Below are 11,240 nucleotides of genomic sequence, written 5' to 3' on the forward strand. Positions count from 1 at the left end.
CTCGTACTTGAGAATTGTATCACTAGCTGTTTGGATATATGTAGTCTTCATGTAATCCTGTAGTGTTGTTCGCATGTTTCCACACATCTAATATATATTCTGTTTAAGCCTTTGATACCAGGGGTGTATTATTTATATTAAGTTTTAGTAATGTATGTTTTTGATATGTAATATGCACGTGGTAATGGTCTCTACTTGTGTAGTGCCTTTCTAGTCTTTCAACTACTCAAAATGCTTTTACACTGTCACATTCCGATCGAACAGCCATTGCGAGCAATTTGAGGTTCAGTATCTTGCCGAAGGATACTTACACATGCTAACTGGGGGAGCTGGGAATCAAACAACTGACCTTCTGAACAAGTGAACAACCACTCTAACCCCTGAGCCAAAGCACAATGTTCATTGAGTCCATAAGTGGAGGTAGTGTGGGAGCAGGAGGGCAGCCGACCCAGGGCCCCAGCTGGGAGGGAGACCCTACGCAAGCCACAAAGCTTATGTCAATTGATTAAAGACGCGGCCACACGAGAGAACCTGCATGCAGGTTAGTCACAAGATCAGACATAAATGTTAAGCTGTTCTTATCAAATGAAGCAGTCACTTCACTCCTGTTTCAGAATAAGAGCATTTTACCTGCCTGATTTTGCTGATTTTGCTGATGTGGCACAGTGGACCAGGGAGGGGGAATTAAATGAAAACCAACTACGCCACCTAGGGAATTTGCACACCAGGAAATACCGGTTAAATCTCAATTGAAAGGAGAACAAAGAGAAAAAGCACACAGGAACGTTACTGAGGAGGCAGAGACGTGATTCAAAATATACCAAATAATTTTTTTAATAAAAAAAACAAACTTCTTTATTACAATCAAGAGTTAAAAACAGCTTTAATACAAGCTCAAATAAAGATAACTCCAGCGCCCCAAAATAACTTTAACCAAAATTAAGCAGGGGTCAGAGGAGAGGCAGACTATGCTGAGGAGTGCTACCACTACCCACCTTAAGTGCAGCACTACAAACCTCAACACAATGTTCACAGCAAAAATGGTGCAGTCTACATAGTGCCCCCCGTGCAACTACTCACATGCATAAAAGTGATGGGTGCCTAGCCTTCCAGCAAGATGGTACCCTGCTCAAAATATAAACTGAATACAAAAGACAAATTAACAAACAAACCAACCAAGTAACCCAGTAACCAGTATCCCAGTTGCAAGAACAAACTATACTAACTACTAAACTAAAGCAAAACAACAAACTAACGGGCAACAGGGCAAACAAAAGGGCAAAACAGGAAACTAAATGAATTAAGTAGGTAAAACACAAACAATCGGGCAAAACAGCAGAGTATGTAGGCAAAACAGAACCAAAGGGCAAAACAGGAGAGTGTGTAGGCAAAACAGCAGTAGTTAAAACAAGGAGGAACCACCTCTGAGATGGGTCATGAATATACAACATTCAAAAGGTCACAAGGCAGGTTCCACAGCACCAACCACGGCAGGGACAGATCAGGAAGCAGAGAGAGCAAGGGAGCACAGGTGGCTTATATAGCCTAAGCCTAATAAGGAGGTTGGCCAGTGGAGGAGTTAAGTCCAGGCTGCATTCAACACCACCACACCTTAACCTGTACTTGGGGAATCTTTCCCCACCACACTGACATGTTCAGGTTTTGTTGATTTGGTCAGTTGTCCTTGATTTTTGAGCTTCTATCATGGATTAGGCTACATAGTTAAACTATTTCCTTTTTTGTCTATTTTATCTGTGTTTTTATGATTGATATATGATCGGGAGTCTGGACAGGGTGTTTTCTTCGAAAATTGACAAGATTATCTATGCCGTTTCTGTGTCTGACTTCTGCCCGATTCATCTGCTATGTGCTGCTTGCCACGGCTTCAGTCAATTCAATAGTATTTTCTGTGGAGTGGAGCACTGCGTCTGGGATTCTTCTGTGAAGCGCTGCAACGCTTCTGGTGTGAGTACAAGCATTGACTAGAATAGCTGCAATCACCTCCGGCAGCCGCGCCACACATGTTGCCTGTGTGACTCCGGGAGGACTCAGTGGACTTTTGGAATGAGTTCAGGGTCACGTAAACTGGGTATAAATGACGCGATGAAGCTCTGCCCCCCACTCTGCTGTGCTCCTCCTCCAAGTGAGACCATTAAAATGTAATAAAATATAGAGTACATTAGCTAGATTCTTACCAAGGATGTTTGCTCATCCATTATAGCATATATAGTATGTACAGAGTGTTAATTTTTTAAAGACATGTAAATGTGTTTTTTCTTCTATGGTTTGGTTGTCTTTTAGGGGCTTATTCCACATCTGCATCTGCATTTAAGATACGTATTCACATGATGGAATAAAAGTTTAATCTGGTTGTGAAAACGTGGCTCGGACTTCTGAAATAAACAATTGACAATTCAAAAAATAAACTTTTAATCTCAGCATCTTCTCAGTGACTGGTGTGGGCTTGCTTTGTGCTGCAGATCTTGCTGTGAGACTGGCACTCTTACTTAATTTTCATTGTCCAGCTTTGATCTGTATTTTGTCTTGATGGAGGCCACAGCAGAGAAACATATTTCACACAGGTAAGATAAGATCAACTTTCTTGACCCCTAAGGGAAATTTGTTTTGGGCATCAGTGCTGCATAAGGCTGCAGTAACAACAGTAACACATATGGACTTCACACTCACATACATCATACAGTCCGCACCATACATTTAAATTACATTCCAAAAGTATTTAAGACACAACCTGACAGTAATTGATTACTAGGTAGATAGAACCTAAGTAATATTGAAACCTCTGAATTATGCTATTCAATTACACTTGAGCTCATAAAGTACTGAACAATACAACAAACAATAAAATAGCAACAACATTTTAAAAAGAAGAAACTCATTTAAGATCCGGTCGTTAAAAAAAAAAGGAGGATGTTGCAAAGGGGAGGAGTGTGGCCACAGTTCTTCCGCGTAGCAGTGGGTAATTCTTCTCCACTCCAATCCAAAATGCAGCCAGTGTCTTGGACTGAAACTGCAACCTCATTATTGAATCAGAGGTGACATCAATGAACTGTCCCTGCTCTGCAGTGCTGAAGTCCGCAGGGGGTGTTGCACTGAAGGGGTCTCGGATCCAGTCATATTGTTTAGGATTCTGCACTGGAAATGTTTTTGGAGGGCAGAGATGTGAGCTTTCATGCATGGGATCATTGTGTTCTGAAGCTTGTTAACCTCAATGAATGATTTCAGGTTCTGAAATGAATCTATCTTTTCCTCTTTAAGCCGCTACTCCCACATCTCCAGTTTTCTTGTGAATGATGTGATTTTATCTGCCAGCTGTGGAAGGTGTGTTTTGGTGCCTTGCATCTGCAGATTTAGTTCACTGAGGTTGAGTGAAACTTTCATGAGGAAGTTTTTATCATTAAACTTGCGGGAAGTTCATTACCTTCTTCCTCAAAAATTGCATTTCATAGATTGTGTATAAAACTTTCCCACGTGACAGCCATCGGGCCTCACTGTGAAACAAAACAGCCCTGTGGTTGGAGCCCATTTCTTCATCATGTGCAGAGAAAATCCAAGCTTTGACAGGTTGTGTTTTGATGTAGTTAAGGTGGCATCTGCAGAGCAAAGTGGCGGCTTTCTCGTACTTTGTCATTAAGCTGCTCTTCCTTTGACACATCATAAAGGATCCTTGTGATGGTATTGTTTGAGAGAGGAATTACTTTTAGCTTATTGGCTGTTGTTTGATCAATCATTGCTGATGGATATAAACCAGAGAGCCTATTTAGACTCAGACTACTGTGAAAATTTATTTGGTGGTTGAGTAGCTTGCCAAAATCCATCTGTGACCACAAGCAATGAATATAATTGATATGATTTGATTAATTAGACAGTAACAAAAATAAATGTATAACAAGATGCGATCACTGTGATATTAAACATTTATCTGAACTGTTGAGGAGAACACAAGAAAGTTACAAAATTATTTCCATTGTGGTTGTAGTCTGATAAAGATGGCAAGGCAAGCTGCAGATGAGTAAAGGTGCCCTGTACAGTCAACTCCTACAAAATACGACCCAAAAAAACAACAAAAAAACACATCCCAATAGAATTAAAATAAAATAAAATAAACATGAAAACATCCACTACAATAATAAATATTTCTAAGACTACATAAAAATTCAGACTAATTAGCATTTAACAACCATTCACCACATGCTCGATTAAAACAGCGATCTGACTGGCTTAACTTAATCTCAACTGGGAGTTTGTTCCATTCCAATGCTGCCGTGTACTAAAAGGTGTCTGCTCAGAACAGCTCTAAAATCTACAAGGTACTATGTCTGTGGCACTGCCTGAGTAGCTATGAGAGTACCTTATAAGCTTAAAATAATCATTGGTTCATTGGAGATATTGCAGAAATATTATTGCAGAAAGCAGACTGATACAAATAGACTGATAAAACAATTCATAAACTTAAAGAAGAAGTAATGTTAGTAGTAGTGGTAATAGTATTTGTATTAGTAGTAGTCTGGTTTATTAAAAGCAAGAAATTTGAAATTCAAATGAAGGACCATACATCGGTGTAGGTTTTCCCAGATGGAAGGCGCTGATGTGGAACAAATGTTTTCAAAGCGACGCCGAAGTTGTCTATTATTGGCAATAAAACTGTAAAGCATGGAAGTTCAGATCAGCCAGCTAAACTTTACATTTTACTATCCTGGTGGAAAACCCTTATTTAATTATACTGCTAACAGCATTACAATAACAAGACCATGTGCCAATCAAGTGACCAATAATACTTACTTTCAGAATTTGCAAAAATAAAATGTAACTTTGTATTGCTTCGCTACTGCACACAAAGGTGTAATTCGATAATTCACAGGGTAAATGCCCATCCACATTCCATCGTTTTACCACAAGCTCAGTCTGGCAGACTACTTTTGGTCTATTTCAAACAATTATTAACAAGCTTATTTGGGAAGATTTGAGCAGATTGTTTATCTAATTAAACAAAGTGGAGATGAGCCTTGATCCCCACTTGACTACGCCCTTTGTGAACTTCATCTGTTATGTCATTTATAATGGACTGTTGTACAGTCAGTGGTCATACTTGCACCAGATGTGAGTTTTTGAGATGCCAGTACAAAATACGGTATCTCATCAAGTAATGGCATTCACGCCCCCAAAGGAATCCTAATGAACTGATGTATACTTTGTGTGAAGTGCTTCTTAGCAACATGCTAACAAGCTAAACTAGGATGGTGAATATGGTAAACATTATACCTGTTACACATCTGCATATTAGCATTGTTATTGTGTGCATTTTAGTATGCTGATTTTAGCATTGCATCGCTGTGTGCAACAAAAGTCTTATTTCTTTTTTCCCCCAACATTATATTTTGGGCTTTTTAGCCTTTATTTCGGAGAGCTGAAGAGAGATAAGAAATGAGAGAGAAAGGGGATGACATGCAGCAAAGGGCTGTGGGCTGGACTTGAACCTGGGCCACTGCCAAAAGAATTCAGCCTTGTACAAAGGGTGCACAGGCCATTCACTGGCTTCTTCTCCATAGCAACGGTGGCTGAGGCTTATAGGTGTTGCAGTATTTAGAGTGATCCAACAAACAAAAAGGACCAAAGAAAACGGATTTTGTTAGGTTAATTAAGTTGAAATAATTAAAATGGATGGCCATAAATTTAACCCGTTTTAATGTAAAATTCTATAAGAGACTGTTGGTATATAAGGAAAATTACTTTTGTACCTGTATCAAAAGGTGGTGATTGTGAGGAACGCGATGTTCGTTGGCAAAAGAGAGTATGTATGTTTGACATAAAGCTCTCCATTGAACTACTTTACTTGGGAAACTAAACAACAATAACAGTTGAAGCGAGTTAACTGCTTTTTATTTGATAGCAAAATGATCTGCCTACAGGCGGCTAAGTGTTGAGGGTGTTGGCAGTTACTGGCAGCTTTGTTGCATTAGGTGTGTTTCTATTATTAGACAAAAAAAGGCATTACTCGAGTCATTATTTGCCCAGCCTTCTTCCTGTACAAGGCAGTGATATTACTGCTACAACAAGCATTTCCAAACAACAGTGGACAGCGATGCTCATTAACAGTGCAGACCTCTGACAGTCATGATGGTTGCAGGTTTCTTCTTTCTGCTCCTCCTCACAGGTAAGCTGGGACAATTCTATATGATGCATGCAGGTGTACTCTGAGAAATGTTCATTTGTTTGGTTAAACTTTTTATTTCCTCATCATTCCTGCTGATGTTAATTTAATTAAACAACATTGTTTATTTTTAACAGTGAACTGCTGCTCTGCTCTTTAATTAACATTAACCAGCTTCAGTGTGTCAAATTTGAAATCCAGGATTTCCAGAATTGAATATTAATGTGTATGTTCAGACAATTATCAAAAACGTCTGAATTTCTGTGACCACCCCAATACAATATAGTTGAATGGATTTTTGTTTGTGATATTTCTCCCAGCATGAAAACTAAAACAAAATGTCTTTCTTAAAACTGTTCAAAGTGTGGTATGTGGATAATTCATAGTAACAAGGACACTGTTCCTGGAAATGTTGCTGTTGAATTTTTGTTTATTGCCATTTTACAGTGTTGTGAGCTCCACAAACAAAATTCCATTCACTTAAATTCTTTTTAAGGGTAGAGCTAACCATTCTGGATATGGATAGATGGATATATTAAAACCAGTTAAGACCACAACCATCTGCAACGCTAAATCCCATCCTTTTAGTTGCCATATTACAGTGCTATGAGCTTGACAAACAAAATCCCTTCACTTCCATTCTTTTAGGGTAGAGGCAAACATGTTGGATATGGATATCTCAAACCAGTTAAAAGAGACAGTGTTTCAATGGGAATTTCCTGTTAAAATAAATTTAAAAAAATTTTAAATAAAAAACAAACAAAAAAAAACACCTGCATTGCCAAATCCCACAAATATTTATTTAGTAAAGTGGTTTTCTGTCTCTATTTTCTTTTTAAAATGACATGTTTTAGGGCATCAGTGAAACGATAAGATTCATTGGATTTAAATAGTCTTCTGTGAGAACAGTTTTTAAAAACTCTTGACAAAAATCATAGAGTATGGTCTAGACAGTTAGCCAAAGGGACAGTGCACATTAATGAACATTTCTGCTAGCATCAATGTAAATATGCCAGATTTAGCCAGAAGGCTATTTTTCATCTGTAGTTCCTGGTCAGTACATGTCAATACAAAAAAGACAACATAATAAGAACAAAAAAAGAAATTCGAGGCTATACAGTACACTGCAGTACACAAGACAAACCTTATGTTACTGTGACTGCTTTGGGAACTGTGCTAGGTGCAAAAACAACGTCAAATAGCTTACGCTGTGCTGTTTGACAGTGACTGACCGAATGATCACCAGCAGTAGGTGACAGTCTCACTTCATGACATCGTTTAATTTTATTTATGTATTATCATTTACCTGATTTTTTGATCTCCTCCTGTCATCACACGTAATTGGACTTATTTACTAAAAAAAAACATACTAGTAAGACCGCCCAGAGCACATCATAATATCACAACTACCCTTCCAGAGTTGATTCTGTGTTTTAAATAACATTTTGTCAACACTTAATCATTCTGTTTAGGAAAGCAGGAGATGTGTGTGTGTGTGCACGGAAATAACATAAAGAGCTGGATCCTTTTCTATCAGGTGGAAGTACCTCCAATTACACGGAGAAACCAGAGCTACATGATGATCAACAGAACCTCAGTCAGAGCTCTGGTGCGTAAAGGAAACAAACACTTGCCTTGATTATGGAAGTTTTGAAAGTGAAAACACTATTTTGGATGTTTCTTTGTGTGTAGTAATAAAACTAAAATATATATTACTGGTATAAACAGTAAACAAAAACTATTTCAACAAATTATACATGGTCTTTGGTGAATGTATGAGAATTGACCTGGGTTGATGTTTAGATTCCCAGGCTAAATTCATTTGGACAATGTGTAGCATTTAAATCTCTAATGGAGAGCCCTATTTAGACTTAAATGACTGCAAAGGTGCTCACATTTAATAAATCATTAGTGAACTGATGACATGAAACCCAGCAATCCTGCCAATGATAGTTACATACCATAACTCCCGATTCTATGAGTATAGGCGCAGCCCGCTAAGGCCATCACTAATGGGTTTATTCCTTGCATTCAGTGCTGAAGAGTTTTTCTACGCTCACCGGTGGGATGGGCCACAACCACGGCCTCACCCTGTGTATAATTAGCTGTGAGACCTGGCAGTCGGCTCCAAGATGGCTTTTTCTATAGTCACTGAGAGAGCCAGTGAGGCCGATTGCTAAGAGGGCTGCGTCTATACTCCTAGAATCTGGAGTTACAGTACGTAGCTACCGTTCTATTTACTATAGGATTCTTCCTCTAAGGCTATCGCTAGTGGGGTAGAGGAGAAGCAGGAGTCAACACCTCACTGGGTCCATACAGTACTACCAAGCACAGACACACCTGCCCAGAGCACAAATAAAGTAAAAAATAATACAATAATTTCTTTTTATTTTCTGATTTTATTTTCATTTGGCGGCAAATAAAGCATACTAGTAAGACCGCCCAAAGTACATCATAATATCACAACTACCCTTCCTGAGTTGATTCTGTGTTTTAAATAACTAAAACATTATATCAACACTTAATCATTATGTTTAGGAAAGCAGGAGAAGTGTGTGTGCACGGAAATAACATAAAGAGCTGGATCCTTTTCTGTCAGGTGGAAGTACCTCTAATTACACGGAGCCACTAGTGCTACATGATGATCAACAGACCTTCAATCAGAGCTCTGAAGGAGGTACGTAGAGGAAACAAACATTCCAAAAGTACTGGGTATTGTTTCATAAATCATTAGTGAACTGATGACATAAAACCCAGCAGTCCTGCCAACAACATCAAAGCATTGAATCTTTGACCATTCACTGAAAAGAATCATAGACCCATTTAGTCATGTCAACTTACTTCTTCTTTTTAACTCAAATAGCTCTGACAAGTTTTGGATTTTGAACTCAACTGTATGAGTTTTAGAAAGTTAAACTTGCATTAATTCATTGTGTTGACTATTATACACTATATATACACTTTTGTTGTGTTGATTGAAGTTACTTATGTAAGTTATCAGTTGAAAAAAAAGGCGAGAGTATGAGGATTGCCTAGGTGCTGCGTCTTTTGAGTTTGAGAAAAACATATACATAATCAACTACTTATTAGGGTTTAGCAAGTACTCGGTTAAAACGAGTATCCGGTACAGATACTTTCTATGAGTATCATCAGAGTAAAATGTGTCAATATCTGTTTTGTTATAAACTATAAATATATGAATATAAAAAAATCAATTACCATTCTCTGAAGCTCAATTCTGAGGCTGTTCTGTAAATGGTTTTCTAACAAATATAGCAAGTTCTGATTCTAAATTTCATGCTTAAATAACTTCCAGTTAATACCACCCACTTATAGATTAAGCCCCGCCAATTCTGAGTACAGATACAGAAAATTTGGTGCTCTTGCTCACCCCTGCTAATTATACACTGTTGATAAGTCATATATTCAAATTCCACCCGAAATATAGACTATATAGAAAATCAATAGAATATCTGTGGTAAACAAAACTAGTGCCACCGGTGGAAAGGGTTCCAGACAATGGCTTTAAGGCCCTTTCAGAAAGGAGGTTACATCTGCTGCTATTTTGAACTTTGACTGCGGCGTGCACAGGCGCACCAGCAAGCTACCCTGCCCCGTCAGAAGTCATTGCAGATAATAGCACAGTGGTGCTGTTGTTGTGGTCTGTCTTCAAGGCCCTTTATAGATGTAAACTGAAACAAATTTGGAATTTAAATACCTTAACTTGAAATGGAAAGTAGTATTAATTTGGATAAGTTGCTTTAACTTGAAACTATGAGTTAGAATAATTCAAACTTGTTCATTTAACTAACATTGGGGCAACTAGAACACTGTAGTTATATCCACTTTATGAACTTAAATTTATGAGTTGAAACAAAGGCAATCTTCAAGTTGAGTTATCTGAACTTAAAAATGTGAGTTGAAGGGGTGTAGAATTGAATGTTTGTTAGACAAGTGAAAGCAAGTTTCCTTGAATGGACAAAGTAATATAGATAGTTTTTTTAACTCACAGTATTAAGTTCAAACAACAAATTATCATTAATTAAACAAATTGTATAACGTAACAACATTAGTTGAAACAAAGTTTTTCTTAAATTTGAGTTTACTCACATTTTTAAGGCAGCAATTGAACTTATGTTTTTAAGTTGAACCACCTAGATAATTTTTACAGTGTTCTGGGTCAGCCCTAAATATAATACTGACAGTAGGCCTAGCTATGAAATTAGTTTTAATTTAATGTTAGAATACTAATTACTGGAATACTGGATAGTGATGATGGAACATTTTTCATTTTATTAGTTTAAGTGTGTTGGGACCATGCCGCATGGAGATTTGGCATTTTAAATATATTTTAAAATTATTTTCATCCTCATCCTCAGGTGACTCAAATCCAGAGAGGAGTAACACATATAAATGAAAACTTGGCCAAAAGAAATAACAGATTCTGTGCAACCAAAACAAAGACTTCAGTCAATCAGCAACAGAAAACTACTTCCTTATAAGAGAAAGCGAGCAGGTAACAAGGTTTAACTGAAAACTCAAGACTTAAACACTTAAATTAGGGAAACACTTTTAACACCCTACCTCCTCCGAAGGAGGAAACACGAGACCACAGCTCCACCCTGCTGCTCTTGAGCACACAACTCCACACTGCTGTCGGAACCAAACTGGTCCACTGACCTGTTCTGCTCTGCACCAGCTCCTCTCTTGTGCTTATACACTCCACCATTTAGTGAAAACTTTTGCAAGGCACTGTATGCATGCTACATTCTCATTAGGGGCTAAGCCCCCCCTAAAGGTCTGATCCTAGAATTGCCCCTGGTCCCGACCCATAACATATCAGTCATTTGCTTTGAGTGACATGGGTTGGACCAGCAGCAAACTATCCGCTTGCAAGATGTTGTTAGCCTCACATGTAACCGAATAGAAATGACGATAAATTATGTAAAAAGTGTGTCTTGCTGACAGACTCTCCGACTCTCTCTGGCTTTAATTGTCTCCATCATAAAAGTTGAATGGAAAAATAAATAAATTAAAATTTTCTAATAAATGAAGAAAGATGTGTGGAACT

Source organism: Micropterus salmoides, unplaced genomic scaffold (assembly GCF_014851395.1).
Source record: "Micropterus salmoides isolate LMB-PRFRI ecotype aquatic unplaced genomic scaffold, ASM1485139v1 Ms_hic_scaffold_21, whole genome shotgun sequence".
NCBI lineage: Eukaryota > Metazoa > Chordata > Actinopteri > Centrarchiformes > Centrarchidae > Micropterus > Micropterus salmoides.